The sequence below is a fragment of the Microcaecilia unicolor genome, chromosome 6, assembly GCF_901765095.1.
Source record: "Microcaecilia unicolor chromosome 6, aMicUni1.1, whole genome shotgun sequence".
NCBI lineage: Eukaryota > Metazoa > Chordata > Amphibia > Gymnophiona > Siphonopidae > Microcaecilia > Microcaecilia unicolor.
The window spans coordinates 13,640,750-13,666,843 of NC_044036.1; positions in this window are offsets into that span (position 1 = coordinate 13,640,750).

Sequence of the window (26,094 nt, forward strand, 5' to 3'; positions counted from 1 at the left end):
TGGATAATGATGAGGAAAAAGCAAACGTGCTAAGCAAATACTTTTGCTCTGTGTTCACGGAAGAAAGTCCTGGAGAAGGACAACGATTGCACAAGCAGGGGCACTGGAACACCTCTCGGACTGGAGGGGCCAAACAAGCCACTCACCAGCCCAGTCCTGAGCACTCTAGTTGCTGATGCTGTGTTGGGAAAATGTTGGTAGGATCATGGGCCCAGTGGCCCAACTATGTGCACAAGGTAGCCCCCAGTACCCTTCAGTAAATTCCTTAACCTCTCTCTCCCTCCTCCTTTCCTTTGGTGGTTTACATATTATATACAGGTACTTATTTTGTACCTGAGGCAATGGAGGGTTAAGTGACTTACCCACAGTCACAAGGAGCTGCAGTGGGAATTGAACCCAGTTCCCCAGGATCAGAGTCCGCTGCACTAACCACTAGGCTACTCCTCCACTAGCATACATGCAGGACGTCAGACTCACAGAAACAGAAGCCTGCGCAGCCGCATTGCTGATCTGCAAGGGCAGGCTTCTACATGGAATGTTGCTAGTGGAATAGCAACATTCCATGTAGAATCTCAAATAGGGAAAGGGAAATGGGACTTGATATACTGCCTTTCTGTGGTTACAATCAAAGTGGTTTACATATTATATACAGGTACTTATTTTGTACCTGAGGCAATGGAGGGTTAAGTGACTTACCCACAGTCACAAGGAGCTGCAGTGGGAATTGAACCCAGTTCCCCAGGATCAGAGTCCGCTGCACTAACCACTAGGCTACTCCTCCACTAGCAACATTCCATGTAGAAGCCTGCACATACATGCAGGACGACAGACTCACAGAAACAGAAGCCTGCGCGGCCGCATTGCTGTTCTGCAAGGGCAGGCTTCTACATGGAATGTTGCTAGTGGAATAGCAACATTCTATCTAGAACCTCCAATAGTAGCAACATTACATGTAGAATCTCCAATAGTAGCAAAATTCCATGTAGAATCTCAAATAGGGAAAGGGAAATGGGACTTGATATACTGCCTTTCTGTGGTTACAATCAAAGCGGTTTACATATTATATACAGGTACTTATTTTGTACCTGAGGCAATGGAGGGTTAAGTGACTTACCCACAGTCACAAGGAGTTGCCATGGGACTTGAACCCAGTTCCCCAGGATCAGAGTCCGCTGCACTAACCACTAGGCTACTCCTCCACTCTACGCCACTCCACTCCTCCACTATGTGCTATGCCCATAAAAGAGATTTATACATTCACCAATTTCATCCCCCTCATATGAAAATTTCCATAATCCACTGGCACTCAATATAATACATTTAATATAGGCAGGGAGCTTTTGCAAGATAAACTTGTTTCTGTAGGTCTAATTTTACGTGATGAATTCTCTTGCCAGGGTTTATATAAAAGTAATCACCTTTGCATTATTGGAGCAGCTGGTTTGTTAATTATTGGACTTGAACAAGCCGTGTAAATAAAAGATGAAGGAACCTGTAACTCTCTGAATATCAGAAAGCGACAGCAGAATGCACAATGTCCCACAGGTCTCAATGAAGTCAAGTGCCTTTAATTAAAACTGGAAAGACTAAACCAGAGAAGAAAGGCAGCCTGTATACATTGCCAAAACCTATAAAAAAAAATTAAAAATAAAACCCTCAGAGGCTGATATGCTGTGGCACTGACTAGACCGGAGGTAGAATTAGAAAGGAGTTGAAACGCCAAGGGTGGACTGACCATTCGGGCAACTGGGCAGTGCCTGAGGCCCAGGGCCCAGAGGCTCAAGGGGGCCCAGAGACTCTGCCCAGATGCCCGCTGCACAGTACAGCCCTTCCTGGTCCTAAAGGTGCACCGATGGTGATCTAGTGGCCTCTGCAGGGGGGAACATGTTCTTTCCTGCCCGTTGTGCTGCTGCTAATCCCCCTGCCCGGCACCACCTTATTTTAAAAATGGCGGCCGAGACTCCCTGCGGAAGTCTCGCACACTGTTGAGACCTGCGAGACTACCATGTGAAGTTTTGGCTGCCATTTTGAAAACACGGTGGCGCCGGCAGGTGGGGGAATAACAGCAGCGCAGCAGGCAGGAAAGAACATGCTTTCCCCCTCCCCCCCCCCCCCCCCCCCAGAGACCAGCAGGGCCCTTCAGGTAGAACAGGGGCAGTGGGGGCATCGGCTGTGGTGGTGGTGGGGGGGACAGCAGCACGGCAGAAGGGGGGGTGTTGGGCAGTGGCCGGGCGGGAGGCCAGACCACCCTCAGTTCTCCCCTGTGAAACACTGACAATATTCACTGGTGTTGCCCACAGAGCTAACTGGGCAAGTTGGACCACACAAAAGACAGTCCTAAGCACTGTTCCCTCCAACTGTATTTCTGCCCTTGGGGGGGGGGGGGGGGGTGGCACTTCAATATTGTCTTTTCAATTACTAAGGACAGGCAGGTTCCCTGGAGTCCTGCAGAACTTGCCTATCCCTTACTATTGAAAATGTGACAGTTAAACAGCACCCCCTACTGGCAGGTCTATAAGTGGAGGACTCCCGCTCAGTTTTGAGTGAACAGTGGTCCTAACTTTGCCCAGCTAGCTGTGTGGATATTGCGTCCAGTACTCACATAGGGCCATGAAAAGATAGGTGCCATTATGCTCCACGCTCGGTACAAATTCTCTAACTGCAGCACTGCATGGTACGGCCATTATAGAAGTCACACTGAGCGTGGATTTTAGTGACTAAGGTTAGGGGTGGGCATCTCTGCCAGTCGTAAATGCTGGCACCTAAGGCCTGGTAGTTGCATGCAGCATAGCAAGTACTGTATAACCCCATGTCTAACTTCCAGCCAGGTCCCTGACCCGCCCTTGCCCCTCCCATGGCCACACCCACCTTGGAGTTCCACACTGTTGAAATTAAGCATGGTGCTTATAGAGTACCTTTTAAGACATTTCCATGAGTAACTATTAATGGTCTCCAATTAGTGCTTGTTAAGACTATCTGAGAGAGCTTTAGTTCCAATTGATCAATTATGTGTGGAAATGCAGATCATGCACAAAATTCCACACCTAACTTAGGCACCATTTATAGAATCTGAGGGATAATGTCTGGGCACCACTGAAGACTCGGGTATTTAGTGCTGATGCCCAGATGAAGCCTGGCACTGAATATCCAGATCTACTTAAGTGCCACTAGTTGAATGTCAACATAGTATAGCAACAGAGTAACATAGTAAGTGTTAGCACATAAAGACCTGAATGGTCTATCCAGTCTCTCTGACAATCACATTCATTCTCAGTTGAAGATTAAAAGAGTAGCAACATTCCATTCAGAATCTCAAAGAGTAGCAACATTCCATGTAGAACCTCAAACAGTAGCAAGATTCCATTCAGAATCTCAAAGAGTAGCAAGATTCCATGTAGAACCTCAAATAGTAGCAAGATTCCATTCAAAATCTCAAAGAGTAGCAAGATTCCATTCAGAATCTCAAAGAGTAGCAACATTCCATACTACCAATCCCAGGGCAAGCAGTGGCTTCCCCTTTTGTCCGTCTCAATAATAGACTATGGACTTCTCCTCTAGAAACTTGTCCGAACTTTTTTTAAACCCAGATGTGCTAACTGTTGTTACCACGTCCTCTGGCAGCGAGTTCCAGAGCTTAACTATTCTTTGAGTGAAAAAATATTTCCTCCTATTTGTTTTAAAGGTATTTCCATATAATTTCATTGAGTGTCCCCTGGTGTTTGTAGTTTTTGAAAGAGTGAAAAATCGATGAACTTCTACCTGTTCTACACCACTCAGGATTTTATAGACCTCAATCATATCCCCTCTCAGGCATCTCTTTTCCAAGCGAAAGAGCCCTAACCTCTTTAGCCTTTCCTCATACGGAAGGAGTTCCATCTCCTTTATCATTTTGGTCACTCTTCTACCTATGAGCCTAAATTTGATTTCCAGAACCTCCCTCCCATACTTTCCTATGTCATTGGTACCCACATGTACCGACAGCAGGCTCCTCCCCAACACTTTCTAAAATCTTACCTAGGTGACACGTGACATCTGCCACCTTCACACCAGGCAGGCAAGTGACCAGGCAATCCTCACAGGCAGCAGCCACTCAGTTATCTACATGCCTAATGATCGAATCACCAACTACAACAGCAGAGAAGAGACAGTCCCTGCTCAGTGGAGCTTACAATGCAATCAACAGAGAGATGCAGATTAAGGATGAAAAGCAGGATCCTGGAATCTTTGGGCCCACCTCTGTCTCCTTCCTTTTCACCCAGTAAGAGAAAGTTAGGTCACAGTGTAGTCTAATAAAAAATTCAGTTAGACACCCTGTCCTCTCCTGTTCAATCCTACTACTACTACTACTACTACTACTACTACTACTATTTAGCATTTCTATAGCGCTGCAAGGCGTACGCAGCGCTGCACAAACATAGAAGAAAGATAGTCCCTGCTCAAAGAGCTTACAATCTAATCGACAAAAAATAAAGTAAGCAAATCAAATCAATTAATGTGTACAGGAAGGAGGAGAGGAGGGTAGCTGGAGGCAAGTGGTTACGAGTCAAAAGCAATGTCAAAGAGGTGGGCTTTCAGTCTAGATTTAAAGGTGGCCAAGGATGGGGCAAGACGTAGGGGCTCAGGAAGTTTATTCCAGGCATAGGGTGCAGCGAGACAGAAGGCGCGAAGTCTGGAGTTGGCAGTAGTGGAGAAGGGAACAGATAAGAAGGATTTATCCATGGAGTGGAGTGCACGGGAAGGGGTGTAGGGAAGGACGAGTATGGAGAGATACTGGGGAGCAGCAGAGTGAGTACATTTATAGGTTAGTAGACAGTGTTGGTTAGTTACAGTGTTGGAGGATACCCTTTGGTGCCCTGGGGGGGAATGTTATCAGACTCTCTCTCTATATCATTGATCAAGTTCCCATCGAAGGACAGGGGAAGGGGGGAGGAAAGGGCATCAGGTCAGTGTGTACGGAGCAGCTGGGGATTTATACATTTTTGCCTTCCCTTGGATGGGTTATTGATCCAGCCAGTGTCACTCAGAATAATGAGTATTTCCTGGTCATGCATCAGAACACCATCATTGATTGGTTCTCCATTAAGGGGGTCATTTTTCTTTCCTTTCTATTCTCTCTACCCCACATATTCTTCTCTTCCTTAATTGTAGCGTACTAGCTGTACATGTTTCACCACCGTGGAGCTGTAGTCGTTAACAGAGTCCCAGCACTACTGTCTCTCAGCACGCACGTGACGTCCCACAGGATACTTCACAAGAAAGGACTCCTATGTGCTCAGAAGTTCTTGGACATCATTATTGGCTTTGGTTAAGTCTTACTTTGAGCTGTGGACTACTTAAACTATCCCGCTCTCTACATTCATGAAGATTTCTGTAGCTTTTCCGGGCTCTGGGAGGGGGAGGGGTGCAATCTGTTTAGCTTTTCATTTTGGTTGTTTTGCTCTCTTTCTTCTGCTGCTGTATTTATTTATTTATTTATTTATTTATTTATTTTATTGCATTTGTATCCCACATTTTCCCACCTATTTGCGGGCTCAGTGTGGCTTACAATACATTGTGAATGATGGAAATACAATGTGTTACAGCCCAGACCTGTCAAACAAGTGTGGGAGGATTGTCAAGTGCGGAAGAATTCCTCCTGCACTTCTACCCCATGATCAGAGAGAATTGTGTGCTTAAATTTGCATGCAATTATCTCTGATCATAGGTGCGGTAAAGCCCCGCGCTGTTCCAGCGCTATTTCTAGAGCGCTGTTTTGAACAGCGCGGGGCTTTTGATCATTGGCCCAAAAGACCAGCAGTGAGATGGGCTCATTATCTAAGTATATTGCACCTGGGGCAACAGAGGGACTGGGTGACTTGCCCAGGGTCACATGGAGCTGCAGAGAGAACTGAACCTGGTTCCCCAGGATCTTAACCCACTGCCAACCATTGGGCAGCAGTGGGAATCTGCAGCCTGTTGCACTAACCATTAGGCCAGTCCTTCACTCCACTCCGCTCCACATGCCCATCAATAACCACACCAGATATATTAACGTTATTTCTAATGGCAATCAATAAGGGTTCCAAAACTAAATGAAATTTATTTATTTATTTATTGCATTTGTATCCCACATTTTCCCACCTATTTGCAGGCTCAATGTGGCTTTCAGAGTTTTACATAGTAACATAGTAGATGACGGCAGAAAAAGACCTGCACGGTCCATCCAGTCTGCCCAACAAGATAACTCATATTTGCTGCTTTTTGTGTATACCCTACTTTGATTTGTACCTATGCTCTTCAGGGCACAGACCGTATAAGTCTGCCCCGCACTATCCCCGCCTCCCAACCACCAGCCCCACCTCCCAACCACCGGCTCTGGCACAGGCACAGACTGTATAAGTCTGCCCAGCACTATCCTCACCTCCCCAGCCCTGCCTCCCAACCCCGGCTCTGGCACAGACCGTACAAGTCTGTCCAGCACTATCCCCGCCTCCCAACCACCAGTCCCGCTTCCCACCACCAGCTCTGGCACAGACCGTATAAGTCTGCCCAGCCCTATCCCCGCCTCCCAACCACCAGCCCCGCCTCCCGATCTTGTTTTGTTACGACATAGTCATTCCAGGATATCAGATACAATTAGTAATATACAGAGATTAAGAAAGGGAAGAGAGAAGGAAGGTGTTGGGCAGGATAGTAGATGGTGGATTTTAATAACTGGGTGGGTTGGTGAGGTAGTTTTGTAAGGCTATGGGTTCTCTTTGTAGGCCTTATTGAAGAGATGTGTCTTCAAAGATTTGCGAAAGTTAGTTATTTCGTCAATGGTTCTCAGGGCTGTAGGTAATGCATTCCACAACTGTGTGCTCCTGTAAGAGAAGGTGGTGGCGTGTATCAGCTTGCATTTTAGTCCTTTACAGCTGGGGAAGTGCAGATTGAGAAATTTGCGGGCTGATCTTATGGCGTTTCTGGGAGGCAGGTCCATGAGGTTTAGCATGTAGATTGGGGCGTCTGTGTGAATGATTTTCTGTACAATCGTGCAGATCTTGAACGCTACGCGTTCCTTGAGTGGGAGCCAGTGAAGTTTCTCTCTTAGGGGTTTTGCACTTTCATATTTAGTTTTTCCAAATATGAGTCTGGCAGCAGTATTCCGGGCTGTTTGGAGTTTTTTCATAGTCTGTTCTTTGCAGCCAGCGTACAGTGCGTTGCAGTAGTCCAGATGACTTATTACCATTGACTGTACCAGGGTACAGAAGATATGTCTCAGGAAGAAAGGTTTTACTCTCTTGAGTTTCCACATGGAGTGGAACATCTTTTTCGTCGTATAAGAGAGGGGATAGTGGGGCATTATCAGAAAGATCACCATTTATCTGAATTCTGGAACATGGTTTAGTATACAATACTTGCATCCATTTAACAAAATCAGAACTACATCCAAACCATTCAAGAATTTTAAATAAATATGGCCAATTCACCATGTCGGAGGCTTTTTCTGCATCCAAAGAGAGAGCCAAGGCAGAAGATGAGATTTTACATAGCGCCAGTTTCATTAGGAACGGAGAACTACAACTTCACAGATGCAGTAGGAGAAAACCAGAACTGGATCAGTTTTTCAGAACTCACCTGGGTCAGGGAGTGTATCGAAGCAAGTCACTAAGGGGGTCTTTTACTAAGCCACAGTAGCGTTTTTAGCTCGTGGTAGAAATCAGCTGGCGATAAACGCCGAGATGCCCGTAGGAATATAACGGGCGTCTCAGCATTTACCACCAGCTCACTTCTACCGTGAGCGAAAAACGCTACCGCGGCTTAGTAAAAGACCCCCTAAAATATTTCCACTCTGCCTGCAACTCTCTGTATCACCACAACTTTACAGCCCCGGGTTTACCCCATTATAATCTATGGACTTGTAGTTACAATTATTCTAAAATTTAAAAAAAAAAAAAAAAAAAAAGAATTGCAAGTCCACAGATTCAATGAGGATAAAGCCAGGACTGGTTCAGCCCGTCTTCATGACCTGGAGCCAGATAATTTTAATTTTAAATAGGAGGGGGAAAAAAAACCTCAAATTATAAGGGAACACTCCGTCGTTGGTATACCCAGCATTAGGGAGGTCCCTTAAATCATCACGGGTAAAAACCTCCTTTCATTATTTCAAAAGTATGGCCTCTGCTCGAATACTTAAACATATGAACCCTCTATATATTTACACTACGGATCGTATGCACTTACCTTTTTTACTCAACAGTCCTTTAGACATCTTCCACGGCCCGACTTCGGCCCAAGTTTCGAATCCTTCCTCAGGGTCCGTGGTGTCCAACTCTCAAGATCTGTCGAGAAAGCGCAAACCGACATCAGCTAAATTTCTCAAGAACATAACTTCAAAAATTATTTACTTCGCTTGGTGATCCTTACGCAGTGCTCCGTAATTTGTTTGCTTCGGCGTTACACCGCTCAAAACAATGGCCGCGCTTTATCTATGTTGACGTCAGACGCCTACCGCAAACCCCTCCCTAAAAGATGTCAATCAAATGACGCCACACTGCATTTTACGCGATGGCGATAGATTTAAAAGAATTTATTCCATTCTATCCTCGTATTCATGCCGAAGGGGTGTAATGCGTGAAGCCGAAAAATCCAGCGCTGTTCTTGTCTTAATAGAAGAAGTTTCCTATCACCTCCCCCTATATGCCATTCGGGTTGTTGAAGCACAAAGCATTTTAGGCTCTCAAAAGAATTTCCTTCTTTATTACAATGAGCTGCCAAAGGTGCTGTAGTTTTCTTGATATTAATATCACTTTTATGCTCAATCAACCTAGTGGACAATCTCCGTTTCCCCTCCTATTTAAAATTAAAATTATCTTGATACATCAGAAATATCTAGGGATATTTGTGAAGCTATCCAGCTTATAATCGAAAATTAATCGCCGGCTATTTCCCGACACAAATCAGGATATGGCCGGCGATTTCGCAAAAGTGGCGAAAAGCGTATAATCGAAAGCTATATTTCTGATAGCTTCGCCGCTTTCCCTTCGCCTCACCGGCGAAAGTTCAAAGGGGCGTGTTGGCGGCGAAGCGAAGGCGGGACATGGGCAGGCTTGGGCGTGGCTACCAGATGGCCGGCTTTCGCAGATAATGGAAAAATAAAACCCGGCGATAAGCAGTATTTCGCCAGGTTTACTTGGTCCTTTTATTTTCACGACCAAGCCTCAAAAAGGTGCCCCAACTGACCAGATGACCACCGGAGGGAATGGGGGGTGACTTCCCCTTACTCCCCCAGTGGTCGCCAACCCCCTCCCGCACTAAAATTATTAAAATACAAAACTTTTTTGCCAGCCTGTATGCCAGCCTCAAAAGTCATACCCAGCACCCTGACAGCAGTATGCAGGTCCCTGGAACAGTTGTTGTTGGTTGCAGTGGACTGCAGAAAGGCAGAGCCAGGCCCATCCCCCCCCCCCTACCTGTTCCACTTGTGGTGGGTAATGTTGAGCCCTCCCAAACCCCCCAAAACCCACTGTACCCACATGTAGGTGCCCCCCTTCAGCCCTTAGGGCTAGGGTAATGGTACACACTTGTGGGCAGTGGGTTTTGGGGGGGATTTAGGGGACTCAGCACACAAGGGAAGGGTGCTATGCACCTGGAAGCTAATTTGGCTGTTTATAAAAGATGTTTGAAGTGCCCCCTAGGGTGCCCGGTTGGTGTCCTGGCATGTGAGGGGGACCATTGCACTACAAATGCTGGCTCCTCCCACGGCCAAATGCCTTGGATTTCGCCGGGTATGAGATCGCCGGCAGTTTTTTCCATTATCGTGGAAAAACAAAAGTGGTGATCTCAAACCCGGCGAAATCCAAGGCATTTCGCCGGCCCATACCGTATTATCGAAAAAAAAGATGGCCGGCCATCTTTTTTGAAAATACGGTTCCGGCCAGCTGTTGCGCCACCGCCAAAATAGATCGCCGGCGACCTATTTCACCGGCGACGTTCGATTATTCCCCTCCACACGAGGTACTATTTGTTAGATATCCCATTGAGCTCTTATTGAAGATTTAGACTGGAGCCAGATAAGTCATGTAACTTTCTTGTATCTCTGGTTTTTTTTTTTAAGTTCAAATATTTTATTTATTTTATATAATTAGCCAAGGGAAAAAGAAATGAATCCGTATGCATTATTCACAGATATAACAAAGAACAATGATAATAAAATCAGTACTTATTTAAAAAAGAGTCAATTCAGAGCTGCTAAGTTACCCATTCCAGGAGGGAGACTTTTTGGCCAGTCCTGGATTTCTGCCATCCTCATCCTGGTGCATTATTGGACCTGCGGCACTGATTTCAATGGATAGAATCATGGACTACAAGTCCCACACTGCTTCTGGATATGTATTTTAAACCAGGACTAGGTATCCTGGAATGGGTAACTTGACAGCTCTGTAAATGAATGGAGTCCAAGTCAGTCCATCAAAAAGGAAAAAAAAACATGGCACCAATTCTCTGGGTGACTTTAAAAAAAGCCACTTTTCCCCCTCCCTAAATCTCAGGAGTTAACTAATTTTGATCATCTCTCTCCCCTCCATTACCAAAGCAGTCATGCTGCTCGGGCATGAGTCTGTTGAATGCCTTTTTTGTACAGTGGAGTTAATGCAAATATTTCTTGCAATGTTATTGCAAAGTTTAAAATCAGCCTGGGCATGTGCATAATGGCACGTCTCCTGCCGGACACAGAACAAAACAAATAAATAATGAATAATAAAAATGTGGATAAACACAAAAAGAGCACAGAGGCAGTGTGGCCAGAAGAGGGCGCCCTGAGCCCACAGTGCACCTCTACATTTAGTAACAAAGAATGCTCTGTATTTATTTATTTATTACATTTGTGTATGTCTTTCCCAAAAGCAGTAGTGTTTGACTATTCCCTAGGGTGTCAACAAACAAAAGGCAACCCAAATAGAACACCAGCGAGTATGATTCTTAAAGTGGTGAGTAAAAGAAGAAGCCTCAGAATTTTATGAAAGCAAATGCATTCATTTATGAAGCACTCAAGTCCCCAAGAAAGATTTTGAGAAGCATTTTAGAAAGGATGTCTGTCCAAGTCTGTATGTCACCTATGGACGTTCATTTCTCATGTATTTTAGAACAGAATCTGCCAACATACAGCCTGGATGCCGGAAGATGTAGTAATAGCAATTAGCGTATCTGGATTCAAAAAAATGTTTGGACAAGTTCCTGGAGAAAAAGTCCATAGTCTGCTATTGAGACAGACATGGGGAAATCACTGCTTGCCCTGGGATCGGTAGCATGGAATCTTCTACTCTTTGGGATTTAAGTTCAAATACCAGTACTGACCAAAAAATCTCCCTCCAGGAATCATTTTCAGCCATTGTGTTTTCTTCTGGTGTCATAAGAATAGCCATTCCAGGTCAGACCAATGGTCCATCTAGCCCAGTATCCTGCTTCCAACAGTGGCTAATCCAGGTCACAAGTACTACTACTACTACTATTTAACATTTCTAAAGCGCTACTAGGGTTGCGCAGCGCTGTACAATTTAACATAGAAGTACCTGGCAGAAACCAAATTAGTAGCAACATTCCATGTAGAACCACAAAGTGTAGCAAAATTGCATTCAGAAGCTCAAAGAGTAGCAAGATTCCATTCAGAATCTCAGAGAGTAGCAACATTCCATGCTACCAATCCCAGGGCAAGCAGTGGCTTCCCTATGTCCATCTCAATAACACACTATGGACCTTTCCTCCAGGAACTTGTCCAAACCTTTTTTTAAACCCAGATACACCAACTGCTGTTAACACATCCTCCGGCAACAAGTTCCAGGGCTTAATTATTCTTTGCCTGAAAAAAATATTATTTCCTCCTATGTGTTTTAAAAGTGTTTGCATGCATCTTTAATGAGTGTCCCCTGGTCTTTGCATTTTTCTAAAGAGTGAAAAATGGATTCACTTTTACCCGTTCTACACCACTCAGGATTTTATAGACCTCAATCATATCTCCCCTCAGCCGTCTCTTTTCCAAGCTGTAGAGCCCTAACCTCTTTAGCCTTTCTTCATGTGAGAGGAGTTCCATCCCCTTTATCATTTTGGTCGCTCTTCTTTGAACCTTTTCTAATTCTGCTATATCTTTTTTGAGATACGAAGACTGAACCAAATGCAATACACAGGGTGAGGTCACACCATGGAGCGATACAGAGGCGTTATAATATTCTTGGTCATCACTGCTGTTTTCCACAATCTCATATCAGCATCATCTTCAGGCACAAACTAGAGAGTTGCACTGGGACAGAAATTCCACTCGTCCCCGCCCATCCTTGCTGGAGTCTAACCCATCCCAGCCCATCCCCACTTGAATCTTCTCCATACCCACCCATTCCCTGTGCTAAAATAACCCGACTTGTGTTAAAATAACTTAACAGTAGCCCATGTTGATAATTTCCCCTCAGTGCTTATGGGGATTTCAATGCTATCAACAATATCCATTCATTTTTTTTAGTGCTATTATAATTTCCATGGCACAAGTAACATAGTAACATAGTAGATGACGGCAGAAAAAGACCTGCATGGTCCATCCAGTCTGCCCAACAAGATAAAATCATATGTGTATACCTTACCTTGATTTGTACCTGCTTTTTTCAGGGCACAGACCGTACAAGTCCTGCCCAGCAGTATTTCCCGCCTCCCAACCACCAGTCCCGCCTCCCATCATCGGCTCTAGCACAGACCATATAAGTCTGCCCTCCACTGTCCTTGCCTCCCAGCCAGCAACCTCTCTTCCCCCACCTGCTCCGCCACCCAATTTTGGCTAAGCTTCTGAGGATCCATTCCTACTGCACAGGATTCCTTTACAAGGAAAGGATAGGTAGGCTGGCCTGACACTACTCTTCCTCTGCCTGTGTCCATGCCCGCAGGAGTCCCGTGGACCTGGAGGTGATCCCCGCAGGATTCCCGCTAACCCCTGCCCTCCCCTCGATGTCCCGCAATTCTGTCCTCCCCGCCAGCGCAGCGTTCCATTGCCTACTTGCCTTCACTTGCTTTCGTTCGGAACATCCTGACGTCAGCTCGCCTCCAGCGTTCCCTTCCCTCTCACTGTTCCACCCTTTGACATCATTATGTCTTTACGCAAGGGCGGGACAGTGAGAGGGAAGAGAACGCTGGAGGCTTGCTGATGTCAGGATGTTACAAACCCAGTCAGCCAGCCAGCCAGAGAACGTTGGAGGTACAAATTATATAGATAGATTTGGGGGACTGTTTGCGATATCATCAATGCCACCCCTAGTAAACAAAAAGTTTAATTCCAAATTAACTTTATGTATTTAAATGTCATGCACATTTTAAAAAATGAATAACCTTGTGTTTGCCCAGTGGCTCAGAATATGTAAAGGCTGGAGAAATGATGGATATTTCTATCTGGAGGCGAGTGGTGGCATGTTGGCATTTCTTTCTCAGCCTGAACTGGTGGTCGCCTCTTATAACTCAGCAGCTTTAGCTAATGAACACTTCTTACAGCTGTAAATTCTAATTATGTTGCATTTGTATTTCCATAATTATGCCTGTAATTACAGCTGTACTTACCATGGCAGTGCACAGGGTACCCTCTCCATTGTAGGAAGTGCTCCACGTAGGCTAGGTTTGCTATAATTAGAAGTCAGTTCTGTAATTAACAGTTACAGTAAGCAATTATGATAGTGGAAGTCACTTTGCATCTGAGAGAACCGATATGAAGTAGGAACATGTTTATTTCGCTGTTCAGAATGAGCTGCTGACCTGTTGGTAGGGTGTTAGATGGCCAGACGCTGTTATCAATAGGAGAATCTTTTCAATATTCTGGGCTCCATCTTGTGTCAATTGGTGACAGAGAACTACAGATCCCAGAATCCTGTAGGATAGATGACATTTGTCTTTTGATAGAATTGGTGCAGAGCCAGTGGTGGGAGGCGGGGCTGGTGGTTGGGAGGCGGGGATAGTGCTGGGCAGACTTATACGGTCTGTGCCGGGGCTGGTGGTTGGGAGGCGGGGCTGGTGGTTGGGAGGCAGGGATAGTACTGGGCGGACTTATACAGTCTGTGCCAGAGCCAATGGTGGGAGGCGGGGCTGGTGGTTGGGAGGCGGGGATAGTGCTGGGCAGACTTATACGGTCTGTGCCAGAGCTGATGGTGGGAGGCGGGGATAGTGCTGGGCAGACTTGTACGGTCTGTGCCCTGAAAATGACAGTTACAATTCAAGGTAAGATATACACAAAAAGTAGCACATATGAGTTTATCTTGTTGGGCAGACTGGATGGATCATCAGGTCTTTTTCTGCCGTCATCTACTATGTTACTATGTAAGGATCACCCTTGCTCACTGGGTTCCTGAATACAGGGCCAGAGTTAGGAGTGGGTAAACAGGGTAATTGCCCTGGGCCCCCATGTTAAAGGGGGCCCCAAATCTGCCTTATGTTTAAAGAGATGTGGCCTGCAAGCAAGCTGTGGGGCCCCCTTCCTAGCCTCTACCCTGGGCCCCATCATGTCTAGCACCAGTCCTGCCTGTTTAGAGGTGTGCAGGGAAAGGTTTTGGGTCAATATTCAGTCAGAGGCAGCGAGTGGTTTTTTTTAGATGCTGCTGGCTTTATTCCTAGATATTCAAAGCTGGGCCATGTCCGGTTTATGCGGTTGGCTATCTCTTTTGTGGTTAACTGCAATATTCATATCAAGGACCCGACACGGTCCGTGTTTCGGCGCCAAAGCGCCTGCCTCAGGGGTCACAAACAACTTTCTCTGAGGAGAACATAAAGGAATCCTGTTCAGAAGGAATGGATCCTAAGCAGCTTAGCCGAGATTGGGTGCCAGAGCCGGTGGTTGGAGGCGGGGCTGGTGGATGGGAGGTGGGATAGTGCTGGGCAGACGTATACTGTCTGTGCCAGAGCTGGTGGTGGGAGGTGGGGCTGGTGGTTGGGAGGCGGGGATAGTGCTGGGCAGACTTATACGGTCTGTGCCAGAGCCAATGGTGGGAGGCGGGGCTGGTGGTTGGGAGGCGGGGATAGTGCTGGGCAGACGTATACTGTCTGTGCCAGAGCTGGTGGCGGGAGGCGGGGCTGGTGGTTGGGAGGTGGGGATAGTGCTGGGCAGACTTATACGGTCTGTGCCAGAGCCAATGGTGGGAGGCGGGGCTGGTGGTTGGGAGGCGGGGATAGTGCTGGGCAGACTTATACGGTCTGTGCCAGAGCTGGTGGTGGGAGGTGGGGCTGGTGGTTGGGAGGTGGGGATAGTGCTGGACAGACTTGTATGGTCTGTGCCAGAGCCGGTGGTTGGGAAGCAGGGCTGGTGGTTGGGAGGCGGGGATAGTGCTGGGCAGACTTATACGGTCTGTGCCAGAGCCAGTGGTGGGAGGCAGGACTGGAGGTTGGGAGGCAGGGATAGTGCTGGGCAGACTTATACGGTCTGTGCCGGGGCTGGTGGTTGGGAGGCGGGGCTGGTGGTTGGGAGGCGGGGATAGTGCTGGGCAGACTTGTACGGTCTGTGCCAGAGCTGATGGTGGGAGGCGGGGATAGTGCTGGGCAGACTTATACGGTCTGTGCCAGAGCTGGTGGTGGGAGGTGGGGCTGGTGGTTGGGAGGTGGGGATAGTGCTGGACAGACTTGTATGGTCTGTGCCAGAGCCGGTGGTTGGGAGGCAGGGCTGGTGGTTGGGAGGCGGGGATAGTGCTGGGCAGACTTATATGGTCTGTGCCAGAGCTGGTGGTGGGAGGTGGGGCTGGTGGTTGGGAGGTGGGGATAGTGCTGGGCAGACTTATATGGTCTGTGCCAGAGCTGGTGGTGGGAGGTGGGGCTGGTGGTTGGGAGGTGGGGATAGTGCTGGACAGACTTATATGGTCTGTGCCAGAGCTGGTGGTGGGAGGTGGGGCTGGTGGTTGGGAGGCGGGGATAGTGCTGGGCAGACTTATATGGTCTGTGCCAGAGCTGGTGGTGGGAGGCGGGGCTGGTGGTTGGGAGGTGGGATAGTGCTGGGCAGACGTATACTGTCTGTGCCAGAGCTGGTGGTGGGAGGTGGGGCTGGTGGTTGGGAGGTGGGGATAGGGCTGGCCAGACTTGTATGGTCTGTGCCAGAGCCGGTGGTTGGGAGGCAGGGCTGGTGGTTGGGAGGCGGGGATAGTGCTGGGCAGACTTATATGGTCTGTGCCCTGAAAAGGACAGGTACAAATCAAGGTAAGGTATACACAAAAAATGACACGTGAGTTTATCTTGTTGGGCAGACTGGGTGGACCGTGCAGGTCTTTTTCTGCCGTCATCTACTATGTTACTATATGTAAGAAGCTGATTGGCTTGAATAATTCCTTTATGTATGCACGTGGTTATAAAAACAAGTTAATCCACAGAGAGAACAAAAGACCAGCCAACCGATCAGCAAACCTCCTGTCACATGGTGTTTGCTGATCGGTTGGCTGGGTCGGGTCCTTGATATGAATATTCTGAATAAACTGTTTTTTGATGTTATCAGCTTATTGGTTTGCGCATTTGTCAGCCTCTAATTTTGCTGTTTTGCTTTGACTCTCCGTGGAGGCTCATCCTGTCTTCTTGGATTAACTGCAATATTCAGCACTTAAGGCGTAAGTGACACTGCATAAAGATAGGACTAACTTTTATACAATCTGATTTAATAGGGTTACTATATTTACTCACCCAAAACAGAGGACACATACCCCGCCCCCGCAATACAACCCGGCATGCCACAACATGCCCCCACCCCGCCCCTGTCACACCTCTACCCCACCCCTCATCACATAACGCCCATGCCCCCCGTCACACACTGCCCCCCCCGTGACACACACCTAAGGGCGTCCTATCCTCCCCTCCCCTTACTGTACTGCCCTGGTGGTCTAGTGACCTCTTTGGGGCAGGAAAGAGCCCCCTCTTTCCTGTCCGGAGCGCCTGCATGCTGTTCCTTGCTGAGCCTGGTCCTGGTGCCGATTCAAAATGGCCGCTGAGAGTTCATCATTAATTTTCTGCAGCGCTCTTACTTCTTTGATTCAGTTAAGTCCCTTGGTCGCTGGCTGTTATATATATATATATTTTTGCTTAGGTTAGTTTTCTTGATTTAAGTGTTTAAGTAATGAAAAGGAAGAGGCGTTTGAAGCAGATGATTAATGCAAATGTCAGTGCTCTGGATCTGGAACAGCCGTGTGCTATAGTACTACTAATACTACTTGACATTTCTAAAGTGTTACTAGGGTTACGCAGCGCTGTACAGTTTAAACAAAGAAGGACAGTCCCTGCTCAAAGGAGCTTACAATCTAAATATGGAATGTTGCTAGTGGAATAGCAACATTCCATGTAGAATCTCAAGTAATAGCAACATTCCATGTTCCACTGCACTAACCACTAGGCTACTCCTCCACTACTACTACTACTACTACTTGACATTTCTAGAGCGCTACTAGGGTTACGCAGCGCTGTACAGTTTAAACAAAGAAGAACGGTCCCTGCTCAAAGGAGCTTACAATCTAAAGGACGAAATGTCTAGTTGGGGCAGTCAAGATTTCCTGAATAGAGGTCTAGTGGTTTGGTGCCGAAGACGACATTGAAGAGATGGGCTTTTGAGCAAGGATTTGAAGATGGGCAGGGAGGGGGCTTGGCGTATGGGCTCAGGGAGTTTATTCCAGGCATAGGGTGAAGCGAGGCAGAAAGGGCGGAGCCTGGAGTTGGCGGTGGTGGAGAAGGGAACTGAGAGGAGGGATTTGTCCTGTGAGCGGAGGTTACGGGTGGGAGCGTAAGGGGAGATGAGGGTAGAGAGGTGGTGAGGGACTGCAGATCAAGTGCATTTGTAGGTTAGTAGGAGAAGCTTGAACTGTATGCGGTACCTGATCGGAAGCCAGTGAAGTGACTTGAGGAGAGGGGTGATATCGGTCCTGGCGGAAGATAAGACGTGCAGCAGAGTTCTGAACAGATTGTAGGGGGGGGGGGGGTAGATGGCTAAGAGGGAGGCCAGTGAGGAGTAGGTTGCAGTAGAGCCAATAAGCCTATTTTACTTTTGGACGATGCCTCTTTCCTAAAAGTATTGAAAATTGCAAAATAGTGACATCTCTCAGATATTTTTCACCAAGTTTTGTGCACTCCTGTACTTTGTTTATTACTTACTTATGAAGCCGGTGGTGGGAGGCGGGACTGGTGGTTGGGAGGCGGGGATAGTGCTGAGCAGACTAATAAGGTCTGTGCCAGAACCAGTGGTGGGAGGCGGGGCTGGTGTTTGGGAGGCGGGCGGGGATAGTGCTGGGCAGACTTATACAGTTTGTGCCCTGAAGAGGACAGGTACAAATCAAAGTAGGGTATACACAAAAAGTAGCACATATGAGTTGTCTTGTTGGGCAGACTGGATGGACCGTGCAGGTCTTTTTCTACCGTCATCTACTATGTTACTATGTAGTGTTGTTTTTCCCCTTTTAGTTGTTTAGATGCACTGTTCTATAACAATTTGCGCCTGTGCAACCCAAAAGGGGGCGTGGCCATGGGAGGTGTATGGGCGGGTCAGGGACATTCCTAACATTTGTGTGCAGTGTTATAGAACCCTAGGGGCGTGTGCCCGAATTTGACACAGAGAATTACACCTGATTTCAGCAGGCGTAAGTCCTGGTTCTCAAATTGGGTGGGAGGGGGGGTGCGGGGTGCAAAATTGGCACTCAAAGCTACTCTATGATGAATGCTCATCTTTGAATGGCCATTATAGCATTGAATGTTATCGTTTTCAGCACCATCATTTATTTAATTCGTATATCTCATAGGATTGACTTCAGCCAGTAGGTTGCCTTTTTTTACTGCAATTTCCAAGCCCAAAAGGGGAATTTATAGTCGGAAGACTATATTTAATGGAATGTTCAGAGCGAGTTGTGTCACAGGAGACAGGGGTACGGGAGAGCGGAGAAGCAAAGCTGCGGGATTGTTGTTGGGCAGCCTCAGAGCGCACTAAAATTCATCCTTTTGTTAGCAGCCAGGACTGACCAGGTGAAGGAGCGAACTGAGTACGTCATTCCGGCTTAAGAGACTGCTGTTTCAAGAGCCCAGATACATTTTCAGTAAAGTGACCACTTTTGCGTACAGCCAATCAAATCACATTTGGTTCGTCACACGGACCAAATCGTGTTTCAGGCACTTCAGATTCATACCCGTTACGACATAGTGGTAGACTCCTGATGCAGGCCTGTAGGCCGAAACACAACAGTTGTGTCGAGTCTTTTCATCAATAAAGACGTTTTTAAGATATTGTCTCCAGATTTTGTATTTCCGTGGTCAAACATCCCACTTTTTACCTGCACCTCTATCAATCCCCACATTGGTGGAGTTCTTTGCCTTTATTCTTGTTGTTTGCCTCTTACAAACAATACCTCTTTGAGCTTTTATTTTTTTTATAAATAATGCAGATTTGTATTGGAATTCTTCGTTGTTATTCCTTTCACCTTGATTCCTGTAAATCCTGCGGGTGCCCAGTACCTTTTAGATTGTAAACTGCATTGAACTCTTCTTTAGGGAACTTGCAAGAAAGAAGTATAAATCTAGCCCATAACTTCAGGGACTTGAACAATCAGAAAATGCATTCCATGCTCTGCAAACTGAAAGAAAACCATTTCTGTGGTTTGCAACCCAGTGCCAACTGCATATGTGGATTTGAATATCACCCTGAATGTCTGCAGACTCTGGACTGGTGCAATGAATATCACTAGACTTTTCTGCACAATTTCTTGGGCATCCAGTATCACAAGAACTAAGTGTAGACCAGTGCCGCTGAGAGACTAGGCCAGGCACGGGGCAAGGCCGCCCCGCCTCCTCCCCAGCCACTGCCGCCCCCATCGCTCCCCCTGCCGCTGCCACCCCCCATCGCTGCCCCCGCTGCTGCAGTCCACGGTCTCACCTACCTGCCTGCCTCCATGGCTCCGGGCCCCCTTCATTCAAAGCGGCAGTCGCAGATCGCGTCTCTTCTGGCCTTCCCTCCCTGTGTCCCGCCCTCGTCTGATGTAACTTCCGGTTTCCGTGAGGGCAGGACACAGGGAAAGAAGAGACAAACAAAGCAGATCAATCAGTGATATGGTTCAAAACTTTATTTTCAGAAATTCGCCCGACACAGACTGTGTTTCGCCCAGAAGGGCTGCGTCAGGGGCTCTACAAAAGCAAATAAAATCAAATACAATTAAAAACGACGATATTTGATTTCTCCTTCCAAGTGTTTGATTGATTTTATATATCTGAGATGGTAGTATTATACAAATATATGTGTTTTTAATTGTATTTGATTTTATTTGCTTTTGTAGAGCTCCTGACGCAGCCCTTCTGGGCGAAACACAGTCTGTGTCGGGCGAATTTCTGAAAATAAAGTTTTGAACCATATCACTGATTGATCTGCTTTGTTTGTCTCCACGTTGGATTTTGCAGATCGCTTGCCATCTTGTTTCACAGGGAAGGAAGGCCAGAAGAGACGCGATCTTCAACTGCCGCTTTGAATGAAGGGGGCCCGGAGCCGAGGAGGCATGCAGGTGAGACCAGGGACTGCAGCGCCGGCGGCCTGACTCCGGTGCCGGGCCCTCCTTGGAGGCCCAGGCCCGTGGAATTTTGCCCCCCTTGCCCCCCCTCTCAGCGGCCCTGGTGTAGACATTAATTAACACACAGTTCATTTAAATTCCATGGTAATTAAGCTATTAGTTAACAGGGGCAGATTGACAGTGATCTCCCCCCCCCCCCCCCAGCTGCTGGCTGCTGCCCCCACTGCCACACTCCTCCTGCACACTATAGTCCCCCTAACCTCAGGGGACCCTTCCTGGTCCTACCTTGAAGAAACTTGGTGGTCTAGTGGCTTCTTCAGGGGCAGGAAAGAACCCCGCTCTTTCCTGCCCACCACCGCTATTCTGCTGTGTTTTCAAAATGGATGCCGAGACTTCCCGCGGTAGTCTCATGGTTCTGCCACAGGGAGTCTTGGCAGCCATTTTTAAAACACGGTGGCGCCAAGGAGAATAGCACAGAGGCCACTAGACTACTAGGGCCCCTCAAGGGGAGGGCCCACTGTGGCCCGGGGACTGTAGTGTGTGGCGGTGGCGGGTAGTCAACACGGAAGGAGTGTATTGCTCAGAAGACATGAAGGCTGAGTGTAGGGTGTTCTAATGCCCGGGCGTCAATGCCAGGTCTGAGGAGCAGTAAAGGCTTAGCGTATTCTTCTGTGGTCAGCACACGTGAGGATTTCCTGCCGCTTTCTTCTCTTTACTGCAAGCATTAGGACCCACTGCATTTTCTGGCTCTGTTGAAGAGAAGGAGCTGAGGAAGGTTTCCTGGAACAAGGAAATGCTGGACTGTTCACAAAATGGTATCTCGGCACTCGGAGCTGTGAGCCGGAATTGCTGTTCTGTGTATAACTGTCAGTATCGCACATAATTCCCCCTAATTCTATCAAAGTCATCCAAAACTGCACACGCAACTTAATTAAAGAATGAGCCATTTACTGCCAATAACTGGCTTTTTAACAAGCAATTATTGGTGCTAATTGAAATCAATTAACATGTATGCATGTAAATGTAGGCACATCAAAGAAAAGGGAGCGAGGAACTGGGAGGATCATGGGCGTTGTGGGGTGGAACTTGGGTGTGGATTCCAGTTATGTGGGTAATTGTAGAACAAGGGGGCAACAAGTGGAAGTTTAGGCTGGGACATTCGCAAATTTTCATTGGTGCAAATGAACACGCCTAAATTTACACATGACCCCTGCACTTAAGTGTTATTCTGTAAACTGTGCCTAACTTTAGGTGTGGCTTATAGAATACCACTTAAGCTCAGGCCCACCCAAAATTTCTTCTCCCTTAATATGGCTGGCGACGATCCCCAACCCCCGACAGCCGAGGACCTTCCCTCCCCCCCTGAACAAACTTGCATTATAGGTGGCCGCCAGCACTGTCCTCAAGTGGTACTGCCAGCTACAGCCTTCCCCCCCCCCAAACATGCTCAGCTTTCACACATGTGTGAAGCAGACTGGCAACTGCAGATGGGGGGGGGGGGTTAGTGCTGGCAGCTGCCTGAGATAAGTTTATTCTGGAGGAAGGAGGTCTTCAGCTGGTGGGGCTTGGGGATCCCTGCTACCACAGGTACTTCATTTACTTCGGGGGGGGGGGGGAAGGGTGGAAATTAAATTAGAGTTTAGTTTTAGTTGGGGGAAGGGAGGGGATGAAATATTCGGCCCACCCACTTTGATCTCGGCCCGCCCTAAATTGGCTGTCTGGCAATGCCACTGGATTAGTGGTGCTAAAATATAGAAAAAGTTGGGAAAAGTTCTTACATTGTTCCTGCAAACTGACCCGGTCTCTGGAGGGAGATTTTAGGTCTGTTTTGGGTTTTGGGACTCCCCTTCCTGATGCATTTTGGTGCCTGTAGTCCTACAATGCAAGTTCAAACACCAGGGCAGGCCAAAGGCCTCCGTCCAGAACCAGGTCTCTTGTCAGATCTATGTGCCGGTGCTGGATAGAGCAGAGACGGCAGACATCAGGTTTTCTCCCCATCCAGCAGGGTTGTGGTCTCAGGCCCAGATGCACAAAGCCTAAGGAGCCAGCACCATGGTTTTTATACAAGTTCTAGCCGGTTTAGTGAGAAAGGAGTAAAACGAGACAGGCACAAAAGGGGTCCTCGGGCTCGTTTCCTATCACGGTTGCAGCTCCCGAAAATAGAATGCAAAGCTATGCAAGGTTATTATAATAAGCTAATTACTATACAAATCTGCATGCAAGGCAAGGTGATGCACAGCCATTTCCGATCCAACGCACAGCAGTCCCTAGCTTTACCAAAGAAAACTTAACAGGTGGTCAGGAGCTGTCGGTACTGCATACGACAGCCGAAACAGTAGAGGGAAGGGGTGTTTTTTTTTTTGTATATCCACAGTTACAATGTGTTATATTCGTGCAGATTTTTTTTCTCCTGGTAAAGGGCCACTAAAACAGACATTACAATGCACACAGTACATTTTAGTCATCGCTTTTTAAACCAATTGCCTACCTTCCTTTTCTTTTGAAATCAGCTGTTCTAGCACAAGCAAGAAGCCGGGGGGTGGGAAGCGGCTGAAAGTTTCGGGATCTGCCGCCTCTGCCCCCCTGCTGCCACTGCCCCCCCCCCCCCCCCCAGGATACTGCAGCGCATATTATTGCTCCGCTTCATCCGGTGCCAAGTTCTGGTCTGCCCATCAGCTCAAAGTAGCCGTGCCTCCGCAATCCTCCATGCCACCAGCCTTCTTCCACCTTCGCCACAAAATCATCTGGCCGAGCACCACAATCAGCAAGTGCGCAGAGCAGCCATGCTTAGCGATGGCCTGCTCTGCGCATGCTCAGCTGGCCGACTGGCTTCCCCCATATTGCATGCAAATGAGCTGGGTCGCGAAAGCAACGAGCAGCTCATTTGCATGCGATTCTCTTTGGGAATCCATCTGTATTTCCAAAGCGGTAATTTTAACCGATTCGAAATTACGGATGGATTCTTAACGGGAGCCTTAGTGCATCTGGGCCTCAGCGAGACTGGAACTTAACCTGGCTTTGCATGAAACATTCAGTTCTTGTGCAGGCTGGATTTAGACTCACACTTCAGAACGCACAAACAGGACCATTTGGGGTAATCGAGACAAAAAGGGAGGAAAAGGGAAAAGGTGACGGAGTGAGAGAATAGAACTAATAGGCATCAGTAAAGTTGTTTCTTTTTTTCAGGTAACAATTCAATCTTCAAAAATATTTTTCATAAAGGAGTCCTTCAATGCCTTAGTCCAAACACAGTCCCAAATCGATAGTTCATTTGTCCTAGGATAAAGGCCCCTTTCTACAGTGCTGTGCAAGAGACAGAAGAGAGGGTGAAACAGTTACAAGTGGTTTCACAGTGACGATGGATGTGATCGTGATTGTCACACATGGCTGCCCTGGAGCTGGCAACGGGCTGGGCTTCTCTGCCTCAGCAAACCAGAGCAGGAAACAAGCAGGCTGCAAAGAGAAACAGGAAGCAGGTCCCTCGTTTCAATCACCATATAAAAGTCTGCATTATAAAGAGATTAAAAAACGAAGCTGTGCCCCTCCGCTTGTACACTCTGACACTACATCCTTCCCGCTACACACTCACCCCCTCCCCATACACACTTGCACCTCTGCACCTATATATCAACACCTCTCCCATCACACACGCCCGTCCCCTCCCCCACACATACCTGCACATTCGTTCTCATCTATGTTGCTGCCGTATAGCGACGCCCCTCCCACTACACCCCCTGCAGACTCATTCTCACCTGGACCCCTGCCTGAATATCTACACCCCTCCCCCCACACACCCTGCACGCTCATGCTGATATGTACCAATGTCCATTTATCAACACACCTCCCACTGTACAACCTGTGCCCCTCCCCCACACCCTTCACACTCATGCTCATCTCTACCCCTCACCTAGGTACGAACAGTCCTCCCACCACATCATTGCTTTGTCTCCTACCCTCAAATGTGTTGCATCACTCATGCCTGTGCCCCTCCCCCTATATATATATATCAAAGCCCTTTTCCCAGTGTGCACAGCTTTCATCATCTTTGCCACACGCTCCTGAGCCTTGCCTTCCTCATAGATCAAGCCCACCCCCCCCCCCTTACCCACAGCCACGCACTTCTGCCCTCTCCCACTCATAAAATGCTGTCCAGTAAGTCCACGGCTCTTTGCCTGCCGTCACGTCTGCTGCGGTAAGTGGAAAATCTCCTCCATAGAAATAGCACAGACATCGGGCCGGGAATGCAGAGCCCCTTGGCACGTGGACGCAGGCAGCTGTGCCATGTCGTTCATCTCAGTCATGCCGCCGGTGACACAGTTCACATCGCTTTTGTTACTGGCATCGACTGGGCCGGACCCGAAAATCCAGTCTGGATCAAAACAAAAGCACAAGACAAATGTAGGTTAATCAATGCCCCAATCTATGACGACGCTTGAACCGCTGAGGTTTGCTTTCTCAAAGTTAGGGTAACGTTAATTAAATAACTTGTTCTCATGCTCTCTAATGAGTTCAAAGTGTTGCCGCTGTCTTGGTCGTATTAGAAACACGGAATAGGAAGGAAGGTGACGATCTAAAGAGCAGTTCTATAACTGGGCACTACAGGGCCGATATTTAGATCGTGGGCGTTAGCTGTGCCCTGCCGCCCGAGGTTGGCGCTGGCATTTCCGGTGACCGGCATTGAATATCCGGTTTATTTTTGGCCCCCTTCCAACTTAACCGGCCAAGGCGATATTCAGCACCGGCCGGTTAAGTTGGAATCGGCCACAGATAGGCCACTGAACTTAGGGTGTCTTTTACAAAGGTGTGGCAGTTATGCCTGTAGATGCTGGCACTAAGCCTAGGTGCCAACGCTTGAAGATGATTGAGGGGGGCAAACACAGTACAAATTACCCCTCCCTGGACAGAAGTGAAAGAGCTTCCTCACTACTGGGGTGCTCAGCACCCTCAGCACCCACAGAGCTGGCTCCTATGCCTTAAAGGGTATCAGGTGCGTTCCCACCCACCCAAGACAATTCCCACCAAGGACTCCCCCAATCATTCCCCCCCCCCCCCCCAGACTTTTTTTTTTTTTTTTTTACCGACTGTAGCTTCTTTTTCGTATCGGGTCCCAAAAGTCCAGGTAATTTGTTATAAATTGTAATCAGCGTGTCATTTTTTTTTGTTACATTTGTACCCCGCGCTTTCCCACTCATGGCAGGCTCAATGCGGCTTACATGGGGCAATGGAGAGTTAAGTGACTTGCCCAGACCACAAGGAGCTGCCTGAGGCAGGAATTGAACTCAGTTCCTCAGGACCAAAGTCCACCACCCTAACAACTAGGCCACTCGTCCACTGTTGCTGCTATTTGAGATTCTACATGGAATGTTGTTATTCCACTAGCAACATTCCATGTAGAAGTCGGCCCTTGCAGATCACCAATGTGGCCGTGCAGGCTTCTACATGGAATGTTGCTAGCGGAATAGCAACATTCCATGTAGAATCTCCAATAGTAGCAACATTCCATGTAGAATCTCCAATAGTATCTATTTTATTTTTGTTACATTTGTACCCTGCGCTTTCCCACTCATGACAGGCTCAATGCGGCTTACATGGGGCAATGGAGGGTTAAGTGACTTGC